This window comes from Rhinolophus hipposideros (assembly GCF_964194185.1).
Source record: "Rhinolophus hipposideros genome assembly, chromosome: 1".
Classification (NCBI taxonomy): domain Eukaryota; kingdom Metazoa; phylum Chordata; class Mammalia; order Chiroptera; family Rhinolophidae; genus Rhinolophus; species Rhinolophus hipposideros.
The window spans coordinates 23451095-23470730 of NC_138047.1; the positions used below are offsets into that span (position 1 = coordinate 23451095).

At 35.8% G+C, this 19636-nt stretch overlaps 1 protein-coding gene across 7 annotated transcripts in view; it reads left to right on the top strand.

Annotated features, from left to right (window-relative positions):
* WAC (WW domain containing adaptor with coiled-coil) overlaps positions 1–19636 on the top strand; it is an 81229-nt gene that overhangs the window by 23308 nt on the left and 38285 nt on the right. The window lies entirely within an intron of this gene.

Below are 19636 nucleotides of genomic sequence, written 5' to 3' on the forward strand. Positions count from 1 at the left end.
TGTATACACTGTAGTATTTAGTTGATATAATTGGCAGACACCTAGAAGTGAAAGGTTAGAAAATATCAGAAAATTGTACAGTGAAGACTATGTAGTACATTGGTACAAATCAAGATGAATTTGTTGATATTGTGTTTCCCGGAAAATAAGACCGGGTCTTATATTAATTTTTACTCCAAGTGACGCATTAGGGCTTATGTTCAGGGGATGTCATCCTGAAAAATCATGCTAGGGCTTATTTTCCAGTTAGGTCTTAATTTCGGGGAAACTTTATAACAGGTGGAATGTGTAAAGTAAAACATTAGGGGGGGACCGTGAGAGATTGATAGAGCATGCACAAATATATTGAGGACCTACTGTGTGCCAGGCACCCTGGATATTGCAGACATTAAGACAGTTAAATCTGCCCGTTAGAAACTGACACTCTTGGGAGAGATAGATAATGAACAAACTAATACACAAGTTAGAGAAAAGTACTGCCTCACAGAAAAATAGAGCTGAATAAGAGAAAATAAGATAATCTTGGGAAGAATGAGCTACTATATAGAAATACAAGTTTGCTATATAGAAATGAGGAAGGTGGGCATATGAATATGGGGTGAAGGAAGTATATTCCAGGTAGACAGCAGTAAATGTCAAGGCCTTTTGGTCAGAGTATGCGTGATGTGTTTGAACAAGATAGCACTGGTGTTTTTTGAATAGGGAAGTGATGAAAGATCTCATAGGTAGCAAGGACCAGATTGTGCAGGGCTTCGTAGGCTTTGGAAAGGATTTATAGGCTTTTATTCTGAGTAAGATGAAAAGCCATTGGAGGATACTGAATGACTTAATCTATGTGAATAAGAGAAGCAGAAGATCAGTCACTTAGGACACTATTGCATTGCCAAAGGTGAGAGACAGTGCGGCTTGGGTTAGGATGATACACTAGAAGTGATGTATTTTCTGGAAGTATTTTGAAAGAATCAGCTGATGACCTGGAAGAATGACTCCCAAGATTTTCAGCCTAAGCATCTGTAAGCTGAAATTGTCATGTATTGAGATAAAGACTATAGAACAAAAGGTTTGATTTGTGGGGAGAATTGGGAGTTTGTGTTTTGGTTGTCTTATATCTGAGAATCCTGTTTAGGGCACCAAATGGAGTAAGCCGATGCTATGCTTGGGCTGGAGTCATCAACACATAGAGTGAATTTAAATTTAAAACCATGAGACTAGATTTCATTCAGACTTTATAGAAATAGAAATTGAATCAAGACCAGGGGTTTGCAGACTTTCTTCAAAGGGGTAGAGAGTAAATATTTTCATCTTTGCAGCCACAGGGTCTTTGGCAAATACTCAGCTCTCCCAGTGTAGTGCAAATGCAGCCATGGGCATTGTGTAAAGGAATGGATGTGGTGAGATTCACCAGCAGGAAGTTTGTCCACCTCTGCTATAGACAGAAAGGGATAGCTTTCTGATTGGTCCTGTGGTAATAGATGTTTAGAAGTCAGGAGCTTGAAGATGAACTAGCAGAGGAGATTGAGAAGGAGCAGCCAGTGGAATAGAGAACCTAGAGAGAGTATTTCGCCTGAAAGCCAAGTGAAAAAGTGTTTGCATTGATCTTTTTGAGAGTTTCAGTGGACTTCTGATTGGATGGGTTTAAAAGAATAGGAGGCAAAGAGGTGAAGGCAGTAACTGACAAACTCTTATTAGGGGAATGTTACTATAAAAGGGGAGTAGAGAACAAAACTATGGCTGGAGTAGGATATGGGTTAAAAGAAAGGGTAATTTTTTCTTTCTTTTTCTGTTTTTAAAGATGGGGGCCACTGAAGAATCTTAGTGTACTAATAAAACATCCAGTAGAGGAAAAAATTAGAGACAATTGCTGGGGCAATGTTGTGAGATTTAGTGTACAAATTAAAGGATTGACCTTAGAATAGAGCATTAATAGTTCATTGATAAAAAGGCAGCTTATTACTATTACAGTGTATATACTGGTTATTTTTGCCATTTACTTAATTATAGCTGTAGAGATCATTGTAGCAACCAGTTTTTAAGTTAAACATGGGAAAGGTTATTTGAACTATACAGCATGTTCTTGAATAATGTTTTTTTCTATGTCGCTTCATTATAAGGTTGATGAGATGCCCTAGGAACTTAACTCTAGTTTATACTAATTAGCCTATTATAAAATTGCTATTGTTATTCATTGTTAAAAGTTAAAGCCTCAGAACCTGTCTAGGACACTAAGTGAGGACTTCAGTAGCTGCTAAATGTGTTTTAAAGCTTTGAAAATTCTGCCTTTGGTGCCATGGATGTTCTGCAAAAGTACCTTGCAGGTCACTGTTAGGAGCAAGGGAAGAGAGACCAATTCTGCTTCTACCTGTTTTCTATATCTGTTCTGGGTGAGATTTTACTTTGGACAGAGTTTCTTTTTTAAAGGTTTTATTGAAAACTACTTTTCAAAATAATTTATATTCTTTAAGTATGAAATGATAGATATTAGAGTTAAAAGCAGTAATGCAAGGTGATGATCTGCTATAGTGCTACAGAACTGTACTTCCCACTTAATTTAAGAAATAAAACATCACAAATTAAAGAAAGCCCCTTGTGTACTACCATTTCTTAGTCACATCCTTTGGCTATCCCGTCCCTACACTCAGGACCCCTTTCCCAGAATTGTCCTGATTTTGGTGTTTGTCATTACCATGAATGTGACTGTTTTGATTTTGTAGATTTTGTATTCATCTAAAATGAACTTTCATAGATTTTCTTTTGACAAAAAATTAACTAGAAATGAAAAGTTCACTTTTAAATGTCTTTAAAAAAGAATAGTTTAAAGCAATTTACATTAGGGTGTGTGGATGTGTGTTGTTTTAATGGGATTTGAACCTAAGGGTGGGGGGAGAGAGGGACAGGAATTATAGAACTTTTAAGTTTTATTAGGTGAGATGGTGGGTGGAATATTACGGGTTGTTCTTCTAGGTTATTTAGAATCTTTCTGGGGTGTGAGGGAGGGTTGAGAGCCAGTAATTGATTTATGATATATAATACACTACAGACATTTGGGATGTTTTCTAATAGATTTTGTAAATGTTTTCTCACCCAGTTCCTTAAGGGCAATGGCAGCAATTGAAAATCTGATTCAGATAGAGTGATCTGACCTTTTATAGCATGCTTCATGGTCTGATATGTGTTGTCCTAGCACAAAGTAGATGCTGAATAATATGGTGACTAAATGAGCAAATAATGTAATGGTTAATAGTTTCTGAATTTGAGTATTATTTAAGAATGTACTTGTAGGAGATACGAAAGGTAACAAAAATGAATAAAATTGAGAGTAGGCATTTCATTCCATCCCTTTCTTGAAGGAGTTAAGCTAAAATTGACTATTTTGTACCTGTCAATTATGTAAATAATGATGCATTAATTGCATTATGGTATAGTGAACATAACAATTGGCATTAGGGCAAGGACTGTAACCCATGTTTGTCTTCCACTTACTCTGTAGCCTTGGGCTCATTATTTAAATTTTTTGTTTTTTGAATTGTAAAATAAGTCTTTGTACTACTCCTCAAAGATTTGCTTGAGGAATAAATGGCATAAAGAGCCTAAAATCTGTAACAATCCCTCCTATATAAGGTAATCAAAAATGTTCTTGTTCTTTGTGTTTTATGGTACTGTTTGAGTAAAAATGTATTTGGCTTTAGGTGCAGAGAACCATACTATTTCAGCATTTCTCTTCAAGTAATCTGGATCTTTTCCCCTATAATTGAAATGTTTAGTAATACCTAATACCTCTCTTTCCTTGATTTTGGTTTATAGCTAAACTTAGTGATTATGTTCTAGGAGGTATAGAACAAGTGAGATTTTGGAATTAAAAAAAGTGTGGGGGCAATTATATGTGGACTGCTTTTTCTTTTACTGAAAATATTTCTTGAAATTGAACTCTCAAAATGCTATATTTTATAGCACTAATCTATAGGTTTGGGAATTTTATGGAATCTTGACAAGAAGTATGTTAAGTCTTTGGTTACTTTAAACTTTTTCAAATTTATGACAATTTAATGGTAGCAGTGCGAGACACTCCTGTATTTTTAAGGACAATTACAGTAAAATTGTATTTGAATAGATTTTGTTTTCTGAAATGGCATCAAATTCAGAAGTGTTTTAAAAAATCAAGGGACAAGAGCAATGGAAAAGGAAAGTGCAGACTGGCTAATATTGGTGTTATCTGTAGAAGGCAAAATTATTTGGAGGAAGTTTTGATGCTGACAAAAGGCATGGTGAATGGAATGAGCGAAAAGCCATGGAGGTTAAGATGAGTGAGTAGGAGTGATTAAGCATGTATCAGTGGAGATTAGGAAGTTTAGTGGCAATAGTGAGGAACAATTATGAAAGCACCTCCAGCAAAAACTACTTCATGATTGGAGCAATGCAAGAATAAAACCAGGGCCAGCCTGTTGGTTCAGGCAGTTGGAGTTCCATGCTCCTAACTCCGGAGGCTGCCGGTTTGATTCCCACATGGGCCAGTGGGCTCTCAACCACAAGGTTGCCCGTTCAGCTCCTCAAGTCAGGCTCCGCCCCCTGCAACTAAGATTCAACACAGCATCTTGTGCTGAGCTGTCTCCCGGATGGCTCAGTTGGTTGGAGTGCGTCCTCTCAACCACAAGGTTGCCAGTTCGACTCCCGCAAGGGATGGTGGGCTGCACCCCCTGCAACTAGAAAACGGCAACTGGACCTGGAGCTGAGCTGTGCCCTCCACAACTAAGACTGAAGGGACAACTTAACTTGGAAAAAAGTCCTGGAAGTATATACTGTTCCCCAATAAAGTCCTGTTCCTCTTTCCCAATAAAATCTTTAAAAAGAAAAAAAAAGAATAAAACCACACGACCTATACTTGTTAGCAGAATAGGAGCAGTCACACTTGGGTTTAAACCCCCGCTGTTTGGTTTTAAAAAAACTTTATTTTGGGATAATTGTAGATTTGCTTACGACTATTAAAAATACTAAGAGAGATCCAATATACCCTTTATCCAGTTTGCCACAACGGTAACATCTTGGATAATTATAGAATGCTACCGTGTTACAACCAGGACATTGATGTAGATACAGTCCACTGGCCCTATTCAGGTTTCACCAGTTTTACATGCATGTATATGTGTATTTTGTTCCATGCAGTGTTATCACGAGCAGATTAACATGATTACTGCCATAGTCAAGATACAGAACAGTTCCTCAACAGTTTCTTGTGCTACGCTTGTACATGTATAGCCACAGCCACCTCCCTCTTTCCATTTTTCCCTAACTCTTAGCAACCACTGATCTATCCTCAATCTCTATAATTTTGTCATTTCAAGAATGTCATAAATGGAATGACAGTATGTATTAACTTTGAGATTGACTTTTTTTCCACTCAGCATAATTCCCCTGAGGACCAGGAGAATGTGTATTAATAATGTGTTTCTGTTTTATTGCTGAGTGGTGTTCTGGGGTATGATATATAGCTCAGTTTGTTTAACCATTCACTGTTGAAGGACTTTTGGTTTTTTCCAGTTTTGAGCTATTACAGATATAGCTATACGTTCATGTACATGTTTTTGTATGAAATAGCCTTTCACTTCTCTCTTACAAATGTCTATTATTGCTGGGTTATATAGTAGGTTAGCTGCTTAACTCTTTAAATAACAATTACTAACAGGAAAATCTTCACTTACTGTCATCAATCATCAGACTGTATTATAAATTGTTACTGTTGCCAGAATTTAATTTTCATCTGTTGTCTTCTAATCACATTCTTCTGTGAGTCATTACACAAATACCTGAATTTTTTTTTTTTTTTAAGGAAAGGCATTTTACTGGATTCTAATTTAATGTTTCAGTATTTGTATCTAATGTGGCATGATAGTAAATGTACCAGATTTGCTTTTCATTTTGCTCAGAAAAGGATACAAGCAACTCTTCTGGATAACTTGTACTTTCATATTTGGTCATTATATTTAGTGGAATAAATGTATGTTTAAGGCAATTTATTTTTAACCTGTCAAACTCTTGAAATACATATGTTCACAGAGGTATATTTTGCTGCTGGCTACTCTATTTTTTTTACATTTAAAAATTATTGAGTGTTTAAAAAGCAGTGACTCAATCTAGAATCTGCCATTTATAGTAAAGTGCCATCTCTACTATATTGCCATTGTGAAAAATTTCACAGTAGAATAAAATACAGTAAACAGTAAAATTACTAGATGTTATTTAATCTGCTTTTGAAGATTTAGGAGACTTGAAGTTGCAATATATGTTTTAGCTATGGTAGACCTCTAGTTCTAAACCTGGCTATGAGAATCACCTGGGAAAGTCTAAACATTCCTGAAAATCCTCAGATTATTAAAAGTGGTGGCATGGGACTAGGAATCTTAACTGTTTATGAAGCACCTCAGTTTCTTTTGAAACATAGTTAAATTTGGAAAACTGAACAATTACATAAGTTCCAGGGAAGAGTGATTTCTGTTTTATTCTTTTGGTGTCTTGCACCATCTTTGGCATATGGTAAATGTTTAATAAATACTTGTTAAATGAATACTGTTTGTGTTTTGGTGGTCAGGTGTTATTGACTGCTTGTATAAAATAAAATTACAACAAAAGAACAGTTTAAAGAGTATAGTTTAAGTAAACTTAAGTTTTGCTGTGTAATGTCAGTCATTTGGCACAAAACAAACAGTTATGAAAATAAACACTTGGTAATTTTAAGTGGCTGTTGAGCCCAGATACTAAGCAGATGAATTGAGGTGCATTCAGTAAACATTGCCAGTCTTTTCCATCTGTGAATTTATTTTGATTTTTCTTGTGACTGTGTTAGTTCTCCTATTGTTGTTACTCATGAACTGAATCCTGATTGGAAAAATAATTCTGTGGGCCACATCCATTTTTTTCCTCTTAGCATAAGACATTACTGCTGTCTTCTGGCATTTAATGTTTCTATGGAGAAGTCTGAGGTCAGCGCTTTCTTGTTTGTTTTATAAGTTTCTACCGCCATATTCTTTATGCTTAAAAATTAAGCAGCTTCACTAGGTGTGAAAGACGTGTCAGTTTTTATTGGTTCTTACTTTTTCCTTGTATATGGTGAGCCCTGTTCACTCTCCAGATTGAGATCTTCCTTTCTTTCAGGAAAGCTTGTATTACACTCATGAGCAGCATCTTTGTTTTCTATCCTCCTCTTCAGGACCTCTAGTTTTACATGTGTTGGCTCCATCCTTCATACAGGACATTTTATTGCTAAATGCTGTCTATCGTCTGGCCTTCTTGTCCACTTTGTTTTGTGATATTTCCAAGGTCAGTGTTCCTTATGGTTGACATTACATTCAGCAATGTTGATTCTTTTATTACTTCTAATGGGGTATTTATTTCTTTAATGATTTCATTTCTTCTCTAAGTTCCTTCTATTCCAGCTCCCCTGCTTTTTACCTTGTCTTACCTCTTTTTTGTTTCATAGAATTTATGTACTCTCTGCTCTGACATAGAACAGAATTTGTCTCAACAGTTCCCGGTTTCCTGAGATTTCTTTTGAAGTATTTTCTTTACCTGTTTCTGTTATATTCCCCCACATTGGTCTCTGCACAGACTCTGTGTGGGATGGTTTCTGTGTACCTGTCTTGAGTGAAGTTATTCTATTGGGCCTTTAAAATAGACAAAATATATAAAATACATATAGTGTATGATTGAGATTCTCTTTGCTTTTGTTTCATATTTTCTTGTACACTATTTTAATTTTGTATCCTTAGAAGTTTCTGGTTCATAATCTGAGTCTATATCAGGGAAAAAAGTGTGGGATGTGTCTTTTAGGAGGAGAGTGATAATGTGGGAAAGAAGCAGTTCATTCTGTTTTCTTTGAACTTCCTATATTTGATTATGTAATTCTGTCATCTGGGAGTCCTGGCAAAAATTTAGAGTGGCAAGGCTTTTCTCTGATTCAGGTAGGTTTCTACTTAATTGGGCCAAGTGACTCTTCTCTCCCACCTCTTCTGCCTGCCATTATTTTCAAAATATGTATCTTTACAGACTTCAGAGTATTTTTCTGCGCTTGAGTGTGGATTTAGTTGTCTCTTGAAACTATTTGTTAGTACCAGTTTGTTGGGTTGTGATGACTATTCCCTTGTTGAATTTGATTAAATGTCCTTTTGGTGTTTTTTAGTTAATTTTGATATGTTTCTATACCTGTCCTCTATAAAACCTATTCTCATGGTGTCATCTTTCTGAAAAGCTGCTTTTAATGTAATTTTCATTATCAATTGTTTGCTGTCTCAATCATTTGTTAAAACATATTTATCATTTCAGTAATGACTGAATGGGTGGCTTTTAAAATCAGTTCAGAAATAAGCATCTTAAGATGACTTTTACGTGGTTCTTTTCAGTGTTAGATGTTTTTAATTTCATTTTTATGTGGCTTGGGAATTCAACACATAGATAAATGGTAAACAGAGAACATCAGTGTTCCTCTGATTTGCATATTATGATAGATGCATGCAGTGTGGAGTATAATGTTGCCAATTACATTTATGAGTGAAGATGTGGCTGGGTATTAAATAGGAAAAGCCACATATAAAGTAGTATGATTCTGTTTTTGGGTGTTATATGTATAACAGAAAAAAACCTATGAGGATAGTTGTCTTTCCTAATGTTTTTCTGTAGCTTCTGATTATAATATTAACACCTGTTCTTTACTTTAGAAAATCAGTTGTTACAATTTTAAAAAATGATAAAGACTCTTGGGACTTAATTGCTTGGTGATATGATAAATCATCATTATGCAAAGATCATCCCTATTTGAAGTTTGTCTTGATTAAGGAAGCACCCATCTTTTCCTACATTTAGCTTTTAATGCTTTGTTAGACGTCTTAAATTTTATCAGATGTCCTCTTAATATCTGTTGATAGTGTATTTTTAAAAAATTAAATTCAAGATTTATATTCATACAAGTCTTTCAATATTCAGCCATTGTGCATTCCTGGACTGAGATATATAGACGTATATAGTTGTGAATTCTCTTAATTCTGTTACTGGTCTATGGTTCTTGTCAGCTTTGTCAAGGATTTTGCAGTTGGTTTCTTTTATGATTGAACCTGTTTCCGGAACAGATTATACACTACAGGAATTAACTTTTTCCTTGAAAGTTTGAAACAGTTCCTCAATAAACCTATATAATCTAAATCTGGCTAGAGCTGGGATTGGGCAAGGAGGGTGGTGAGGAATAGAATGATTGAGACTGAAAGGAGAGTGAAGAATGTAATATTCTTTGTCCAAAGTATGTTGCCATCCAGTTCTGTAGGTTAAACATTATCAGCAAATATGATCTGTTGGTGCTTCTCCCCTAATTATTTCAAGCCTCTGTTTTTATTTTTAAAATACTTCATAGTTAGTAACATGTGCATCTGCCACTTAATGTGTATAAAATTGGTTTAGGCATTGTGGCAATGTTTATTTTTTAGTAGACAATCATTTCAGAGTTGGAGAACATCTAGACACAAAATATCCAGTATTAGATCACCAGTAGCTGTATCAAAATGCAGCCCTGTCTCAACACAAAAGGAGGTTGACTAAACAACAGAAACAGATGGTTTTAGAATAAATGCTGTTTGTGTGTCTATTAAGAGACACACAAGAGCAATATTAAAAATGTCTTATCTGTAAGAGAAAACTTAGTCATTGTTTTCCTTGAGGTAACTCTGCTGTAATATGCTGCCTTTTTTTCTTTCTAATAACCTCATAATTTTGGGAGAAGAACTTTTCCAGTTTATGTTGTACAGGTAATAAAGACTGGAGGGTAATTTTTCCTATTAATAAGTATTGAGTTACACATTTTCAGTGAGAGTTGGAGGTAATGAGTTTCTTAACTTTTTTGCTGTGTCATATTAGTTACACTTAACAGGTAAAGTTTATATACCTGCATATGACACAGGATTTGTTACCACTACCCAGCCTTTTGACAACTAATCTAGAGATTATCTATATCATTCCTTTTTAAATCAAGCTGTATGGAATTTACAGGTTCCAGGATTGTGACTGGGCTAGTTCCTTAATCCCACACTACCCCATTGCAATAAGAGCAGCTCCTGTTTTAAGTATTGGACTTCCATTCATGCGTGTACTTTATTTTAGCGTCTTCTGGCAGACCCAAGCACTGTTGTAATTACAGGGATTATAGTCATGGTATGACAGGCAAGGTCTCTGTGCTCAAGAAGTTTCCTCATGGAAGAGACACAATATATATAAAGTGGACAAGCATGATCATTTCATGCTGTGACTTGTGCTATTAAGAAAATAAATAGAGATGGAAAGGGGTAGAAGGTGGTCAGGGAAAGGCTGTTTTGGAGTGTGACTTATGAATTGACACCTGAAGGATGAACCAGCTAACCATGTCAGAAAAACATTCTGTGGCTTAAAGTTGGGGGAAAATATTAGACAACCATTTTTTAAAAAAGAATCCTCTTTAGTCTTTTGTGTTGTCTTTAAAAATGCATACTTGTAAATTGCTTTTTCATGGTGCACCCAGTACTGTTCAAAAGCAAAAATTAGGTTCGTAATGATTTGTGTTCCTTGTACAGAAGAAAAATTCTATTTTTTCCTTAGTTTGGCTTCCGAGGCCCTTGAATAGCCTTTAGTTTAACTTAGCTTTATACCCCTTTTATCTCACATACAGTAATTTCATGTTCCTGTAAGCTAGTTTTACTCACTGTTCTCAGAACCGTCATAGGTGCTTTCTGACTTTTATGCCACTGCTCATACTGTTTGCCGTGATGGGAGCTTAGTCTTCACTTCATTGTACCCAGTTAGATCTCTTCCTGTGTTAGATGATCTTTGTAGTTTCTCTTTCCGTCTCGTAATGTAACTGAGTTTAAGTGTGTGCAACATGAAGGCATGGCAAATACTTGCAGATTCCTTTGCATCCATTTTTCACCCATTCTTAAATTGAGGAGTACCAAGAGGCTTCCAAAGTTGAAATTAGCTATTTCTTGCTCAGTTGATTAGAGTCAGAAGGTAAAATTACTTGGAGAGACCTGCAGACATGCCAGGACCTGCCTCTGTGTCTCTCTGTTTGTTCTATTGTGTGTCTGAAGCCATCAGTTTGGGAAAAGATGATACTCAGTTTTTCAATGACATTGTCTGCTGCTCACCCTTTCAAAGTCTTACTATAATTTCATAGCTTTCTCAAAAACTGCTTTTATTTTTCATACTAACATATATTCTTTCTCTTTTAAAGGGATGCTTTCCTTCCTTAGACTAGCCACTCAACTAATTTAAAAACAAGAAAACAGGGAGCGATGTCAGATGTAGTCTAATCACACTGCTTAAAAATAGCTCTTAAGGAGAGATGTGTGCTATGATAGGGGGCTTGTTTTAGATTGAGGGGTCAGGGAAGGCTTTTCTAAGGAGTGGCATTTAAGCTGGAAGGACGGCCAAGAAATGGGCAGGAAAAGAGTAGGAGATATAAGTAAGGAGATAGAAGGATCTAGGGTAGGAAAGAAATGGGCATGTGCTCAAAGAACTGAGAGAGACCACTATAAGCTAAAGTGCAGTGAGCAAGGCAGTGGTGGTGAGTGCCGCAGGGTGAGGCTGGAAAGGTAAGTGGGGCCAGAGGAGGTTGAATGACTTCCCTCTACTCATGGAATTCAAAACATATCTCATGATCTGACATACACATTTAAAAGGCTACTTTGACTAATCTGTAGAGAGTGTTTTGAAAATGGAGATGAGAATGACGGTTGGAGAGCAGTTAGAATATTAGGGTGAACCCAGTGAATTTCTGCAGGAGTCGGGTAAGAATGAGGAGATCCTTAGTCCAGGATTCATTCTACATTGCTCTGTAATGCTATTTGATCTGTGTGGATCACTGAAGAGTCAAGAGTCATGTTGACAATTCAAAGCAAATAGAAGTATAAGGCATCTAATCTTGAGGGTATAGGCAATTATCCTGTTTTCCTGAAAATAAGACCAAGCCGGACAATCAGCTCTAATGCGTCTTTTGGAGCAAAAATTAATATAAGACCCGGTATGATATTATATTATAAATTATATAAGACCCGGTCTTACATTAAGTTTTGCTCCAAAAGACGCATTAGAGCTGATTGTCCGGCTAGGTCTTATTTTCAGAGAAAAATGGTAGAAGGCTCTAGGCTTTTATTGTTACTTTGTTAATAAAGCCTTCACCAAGAGCTAATAGGAGGAAGGATAAAAATCTTAGTCTAAAATCTTCACTAAACCTTAGTGAAAAGTCAGGTGAAAGATCAAAAGAGGTTAGTAACATTCATAAGTATAGCATTTGTCATCAGTTGTCATCTTTGCAGTCCTACACACTGTCAAACCCGTACCTGATTTGACAGAGGTAACCGTAGAAGTTAGATGACCTCGTTTTTATTTAGTAAGGTGGAGGCAAAATACGTACTAAAGCCCAGACTGCCTGATTGGGTGCTCTTTTTACTAAATCAGTGTCTCAGCTTGGTTAGACTGAACCTTCCTACCCTTTAAAATATATTTTAATTGGTTATTTTAAAAAATTGAGATATAATTCACATACCACACAATTATTTCCCCTCCCCCAATAAACCTCATACCGATTAGCATCATCACTCCCGATTTTCTTCCTCTTCCTGTCCACCCCCCAATTGCTAATCTATTTTCTGTCTTGATAGATTTTCCTGTTGTGGACATTTCATATAAATGGACTATAATATGTGGTCTTTAGTGACTGCTGCCCTTCTGGGTAACAGTTTTAATGATGTGTAATTAGCATACCATAACAGTTCACACATCTAAAGTATGCATTTCAGTGGATTTTAATATTTTCAATCACCCCAAAAAGAACCCCTATCGCTATTATCCTCCTCAGTCCTGCTCCCCACTTTTGCCCCCAGCCCTAGGCAACCATTAATCTCCTTTCTATATAGATACTCCTATTATGGATGTTTCATGTAAGTGTGTTCCTGTAATATGTAGTCTTTTGTGACTGGCTTATTCACTTAGCATAATATTTTCAAGGTTCATCGATGTTATAGCATGTAGCAATACTTTTTTTTGTTGCTGGATAATAGTCCATTGTATAGATATACTATGTTTTATTTATTTGTTAATCAGTGGTGGACATTTGGTTTGTTTCCATCTTTTTGGCTGTTATGGATAATGTGCTATGAACATTTGTGGACATGTTTTCGTTTTTCGTTGACATGTCTAGAAGTAGAATTTCTGGGTCATATGATAATTCTATATTTAACCTTTTCATTAACGGCCAAACTTTTTCAAAGCAGCTGAGCATTTTTCATTGACAGCAGCAATTTCTCTGCTCCCTCATCAGTAGTTTGTCACAGACTGTCTTTTTTGACTGTAGCTGTCCTAATGGGTGCAAAGTGGTATCTCATTGCAGGTTGGATTTACATTTCCCTAATGACTAACATTGAGCTTTTTTTCTTGTGCTTTTTGCCCATTTGTATGTCTTCTTTGGAGAAATATTTGTTGATCTTTTGCTTATTTAAAAATTGGATTTTTTTATTGAGTTGTAAGAGTTTCTACTAGAACTAGATTAAAGTTCTTTCCATGTGATTTGAAAATGTTTTCCCATTCTGTGGATTGTCTTCTCTTTTGATGTCCTTTGAAGCACAAAAGTTCTTAATTTTGACAAAATCTAATTTAGGACTTTGTTTTGTTTCACTTGCTCTTTTTGTAATTATGTCTCTTTTCTTGTAAGAGTTTTATAGTTTTAGCTCTTATATTTAGGTCTATTATTGATTTCTAATTAGTTTCTGTGTATGGTGTGAGGAAGGGTTCTAAATCACCTTCATTCTTGTGCATGTACATGTTAAATATTTTGTAAAATCCCCATTTCTAGCCTGTAGATAAAGATAAGTATATATGCTACCTACACGTGTAAGAGTGGGGAAGACAAGGGTAGTTCCAAAGAACATGATACAATAATTTTTCACAAGGAATTTTGTATCACTGCTAAAACTATTTAGCATATTAATTTGCGATAAACATACAGGGTATCAGTACAGTTTTTAAAACAAGCTTTATTAATGAAATCCAGCGAGAGCTGCAGCTTTCATTTATTTTTGTTAGTTTGATAATTTTTGGTCCTATCTGTTAACAAAGGACTTAATACCATTTGTTTGTAATAGATACAAGTACAACTGTATCGTATGGCATTATTGATGAGATTTTTCCAAGTGGTAAACATCTTGGTAAAAATTCAAAACAAAACTAAGTACTCTCTACAGTACAATTTGCACAGCAGTTGTATTCCTTGAAAACTCAGCGTATTAAGCAGAGCTAGGTTCTAGGCTCAGCTAATTATAAGCTAATTTTTGAGACATGGGACGGTTCTTTGAGAAATGTCCTACGCATGGTAAGCATCCCTGGCTCCCTTTGAGTAAGTGTCACGGGGCACTTTCATCTAGAGCAGTGCTGTCCCATGAACTGTTTGTGCAATGGACAATTTTTTAGTAGCTAACATCTGGAATTAATTTTAATATAGACTGTTTAACCAAATATATGAAAAGTAGTTTATCTTGTCATCAATATAAAAATACTCATGTGCTGTTTTACGTTCTTTTTGTACTAAGCCTTTGAATCCTTCCTATATATTTGCCACTTTATTCTTTGAAACCTTCCTACATATTTGCACATATAGCACATCTCCATTTAGATGTGCTCAGTAGCTGTATATGCCTAATGGATATCATTTGCATAGCACAGATCTAGAGGGAGTAACTCAACTCCAGGGGACTTTCGAATGAGAGCCGATTGTTGACACATCATCTTATTCATTTCTCCCCCAGCCCCCAGTGACAGTCTGGTTACCACTACTTTTATTTTTTACCACCATAAGCTCATATATAATTGGTAAATTGGAAAATGACATGACTATAAACTGAAGTTGTGTTGGTTCGTATGTGAAAAAAATTTTTTCTAGTCAAGGAGAATCAATAGCAGGAGTAGGGTTAAGCTCAAGCCTTCTCCCTGAGCCTTACATGGCTCACTGTCTGTGGCAAGCTGCGCTGTCTCCTCTGTCAATGTAAAGTGTAATCTCTGTGCTCAGAACTTCACTTCCATGTTCTCAGCCGCAGCAAGCTGTGTTTCTATCTTAATGAGTTTTTACATTTTTAATATCCCCTGAAGCAATCTACAACCAGGCTGAGCTGCTTGCTTCTGCTATTTCAAGTCTTTGTTAGTGTTCTGGTTATAAAAAGTTGCGTAATATTGAGTTACTCGTTTGTTTCTACTCTATTTTTCCCATAAGACTTTATTCTTAGTGTGCAGTTTAGCAGAATTCAGTGTTTTTCAAGAAAATATTTGTCATATTATGGCAGAAATACCCACTATATAGATACCTGGTTTTCTTCATGAAGTCCTCTTATTTTTAAAGGTTTTGGGGTAATGAGAGGAGGACCAAAGATAATGGAAGGCAGTATATTTAGAATGAAATGTGGCCTAGATACTGATTACACCAAACCATCATGAGAGTGCTCATTAAAAATTCAGGTCTTGGGAGTTCCATCTCATATACTGTAAATCAGAATCACTGAGATTTAACCTTGAAATCTATTTTTTTTAATATACTGAAGTTTCAGAGTCACTGCTGAACCTTATTCAGTCATACCTGTTATCTGCTTTTATTCGTTTGGAAAGCATTTGGGGAAGTAGAGGTCCTTGAAATCTTTCATTTAGTATATTAGGTATACCTTACCTGTTTCTTCATTGTCATGTTCTGAATAAGAACATAATGCCATAATGTTTTGCCACTAGTAGAGTGAAAACTGTTTCACCTTTGGAAAAGCTGGTTGCAGTTCCCAGCCTTGTTTGATCATGTAGAATTGTATATACAGTTCCTGGTTTCCTGCTTATATCTGAGTTCCCTTTTCTAAATGGGAGGGCAGTCTAATTGCTTTAGTGCCCCCTTGTCTTGCTGAGTCAGTATGTTTTGCTGCATTTTTTGTTCTGTTTTTCAGAGTACTCTCCTAGGACTCTGTCTTACTCACAGTGTAGGTTATATTCTTTTTACCCTTAAGATCCAGCTTCTGAAGTATGAGAGGATGCCAAATAAGGATTATTTATTCTGCCTTTTAAATATTGAAGGTTCTGTCAGGGACAAAGTCATAGTATCCTTTTCTTGGAAGCCTATAAGACTTGCTTCATCAGTCCTAACTTTAATTTCTTAACGTTGGATTGAATGTGTATTACTTAAAACCAATTTTATCCCACTTCTCTGCAAATGCTACTTTTCTCAAGGAGATAGTTTCTTTTTCTTTAAAGTAGTAAGCATTTTTCTTGGTAATGGACACAGAGCCTAAAGGATACTGGACCATATAAACAGTTTTTGCTTCCTTTACTTTGTTGGGCCAACTAGCATCCATGATACATCTCACCAGCATATATATTATCTTCCTTTGTGCATTTGACTAATCATTGGATTTAGTATTAAAATTCTCAGTTCAAGTTTTATGTATGGCTCTACTTTTTGGATATGTTACCTTTTTGGATATGTTACCTTCCACAAGTCACTTATTCTTTGTGTCAGTATTAGGTTCTACATTATACTAATAATGAAAAAACAATTTGTGTTCTTATTCCGAAACACTCAAATTCATCGTGGGATAGGATACAACAAAATCGTGAGTTTTTAAGATAAAGTAGGAGATTTCAAAGAAATTGTGTCGTGGCATTTTCTCTAGGTATGGCTCTGGAAAATCATAACTGCCATCCTCATTACTCTGCCACTGGGGAGGGTGAGCATAATCGCTTTGCTTTTATGCTTGTGTGTTACTTCAGTTTGGAAAGAACTAAATGGAGAAATTAAAAGGCTCAAATGAAATACTTCCAAAAAATGCTCTGGTAAAGAATGTAAATTGTAGCTTTTATTATAGAGTTAGCTTTGCTTTAGCTTATTGTATTTATGTTATTCTGGGGCAAATCTGCCTTTCCTTTATTTCTTAATTAAGCATATTCTCCTGGCTGGATCTAGCCTGTGTTACCATAACATGCTTTGTGTAAAACTTCTTTTACTTAGTTTTGAATTCTGTTTAAGAATGTCACTTTATTCTTACACTTTTACAAAAAATTATCTGCATCTTAATCTTGCTCCTCGCTTTTTAATGTTTCATTTGTTAGTTTTGCTATCTGGTCTAGATAAATCTGATTCGTAGAACATAGAATCTAGTCCCTGTTCATAAAGCTCCTGTCTCTGAGAATGACTTCATTCTAAACAGCTGATGTAGTTTTCTCGACTCTAAAATCTTAGGCTAATGTGTCTTGATGCTTTTGGTTTTTAATTATGTTATACCCTCTGAAAACACATACTAGATCTAAATGCTATCTAATACCACAGCCTGAATGTTTGTCGGCTGGTGGAATATCATGTCTTTAGAGGTAAGAGCTTAGTTGGGTGCTTGTCAATATTTGAATTTTCATTGATACTAAGAATAACTAAAATTGAGGGAATTCCTGGATCTTAACTTCACGGAGAGTTCCATAGACCTCATTTCTAGCATACCTTATGTTTATCGAATAGTCTGCCTATCGTGCTTTTTAACAAATATTTATAATGTGGCACTTTTGTTTTATGGGTTTAAGCTATTTCATAGACTATTTTGCACAAGAATGTATGTAAATAGATGTCAGGACATCTAACCCAGACTTCTTAATGTATTAGTCTGGGGTTCATTTCGGTCCCCAGAAATGAGGATTCAATAAGATTGGAGATTGGCCTTTTCGCCAATATTGCTGATGTTTATGGAAATTTTCGTGGAAATCTCAGTTCCACTAGTAGTGTATGTGGCTTTCTATTAGTCTGTATTACCACTTCTGTTTATTTGTGTTCAGCTATAAACCTGTGATTTTTAGAAAATTTTATGAATTACATCTGAAAAGTACAAATTTTGGCATAGGTCTTAGATTTCCTTTAAAACTTGGAGTATTAATTTTTCTTTGTAACTGAATGTGTTGAGGTCCTCCGACCATCCCCAGGTTTGATGATTCTCTAAGAGGACTCACAGGACCCAATATGTAGTCATCATCACGGTTATGACTTATTACGGTGAAAGGAGGCAAAGCATAACCAAAGGGAAAAGGCAAATGGGGCAGAGTCTGGAGGAAACCTGGTGCAAGCCTCCAGGGATCTTCTCTCTGTAGAGTCACATGGGACACACTTCATTACTCCAGACTTGAATTGTGAGAACAATTGTCGTGTATACAAAAATGTTGTATAACAAGGAAGCTTCTTAGAAATTTAGTATCCAAGGTTTTTATTGGATTTGGCTTATTATGTAGGCACTCTCCCTAGCACCTACCAAAAGTCTGGATTCTCAGTAGGAAAGCACGTGTTCAGCATAAATCATATTACAGTACATGCACAAGCAACTTAAGCACAGTGAACAACTCACATCTGTTATTGTTGTGGGAACTCTCCTAAAATCTAGGTTTCCGCAAGCCAGCCAAGGGCCAGCTGGTCACGCAGGCCTTTCTAAGGATAGCAGTCTTAAGCCTGCTGTGTTAACTTTTCTGCCCTTTGATCTTATTCTTAACGGATTTCTTCTTGATTGTGTTCATTCTTACAATGTTTATTGAGTTTGTTACCAACTCTATTAAAATAGTTCAGTGTTTTATATAAATATATACTATAAAGTGAGATAAAATTAAAAACAAGTAGATGAAAAAAAGTCAGGCATCTTAATGTGCAGCTCTGTTAGGAAATTTCCGCTGTTATGCCTACATTTTACTCAGTACTTAAGTAACCCTCTTTTGTATTTTGTCACATCACTAGCCTAATTGGGTCTTTGAGCTTGCTTCTAGCTAGTCCCTTTCTGGGGTTAAATCTTAGCTATTTCCTGTTTTCTTGCCTTACTCTTACTTCATTCTGAGCTTGTGGTGCATGCTTATTATATGCAAGGCAGAGTTAGAGTCCCTTACCTTTCGTGCCTAATAGAAGAGACTTCAGATGCACTACGGAACTCCCAGTTCTACATAGACCTGCCAGCCATTTCCGCTTGGATACTGTCAGTCATCTTCTGTGTGTCCCAGTTCACCTTTGTGTCTACCAGGGGGGCCAGAAAGATGTGTACACATGTGACCTGTATTTATCTTTTGTTATTGGTATATATTGAGTATTACAATTTTAATAGTGTTTTCCTTTCTTAAAGTGTGTATACATTTTTTTGGCACTCTCTGTATTTAGTTTTCTTGTTGATTGAAATAAATGAACTTTTATATTCCTACTCACGGCAACTCTGGTTCTGATGGCTAAAGAACCTCAGATTACAAAACTTCTGTAGTTACTTAAAGTAGTTTAACATGAGCTGCTCTTTCCATAATTCAAGAGTCAACTTCTTATACTATATATTTATTGAGTACCTACTGTGTATTATACACTATTAGTCCCTGTCCTCAAGTGCATGAAACTAATTCTTTGACCACTGGACCATTTAAATTGCTCTTCCCACTTCCAGTTTTTGTTCATTATATAGTGTAGCCTTCATTCCATTGCCAGCTCAGGTGTTTTTTAAACAGTTGAATTATGTTACTTGATGTTGAAAAATAATGTGGAATGAGCTGAAATACTAACTGCGATTTTTGAGGTGAAACTTTGTCATTAATCAGTGTTTTTGCAAGTCTGGAGGTT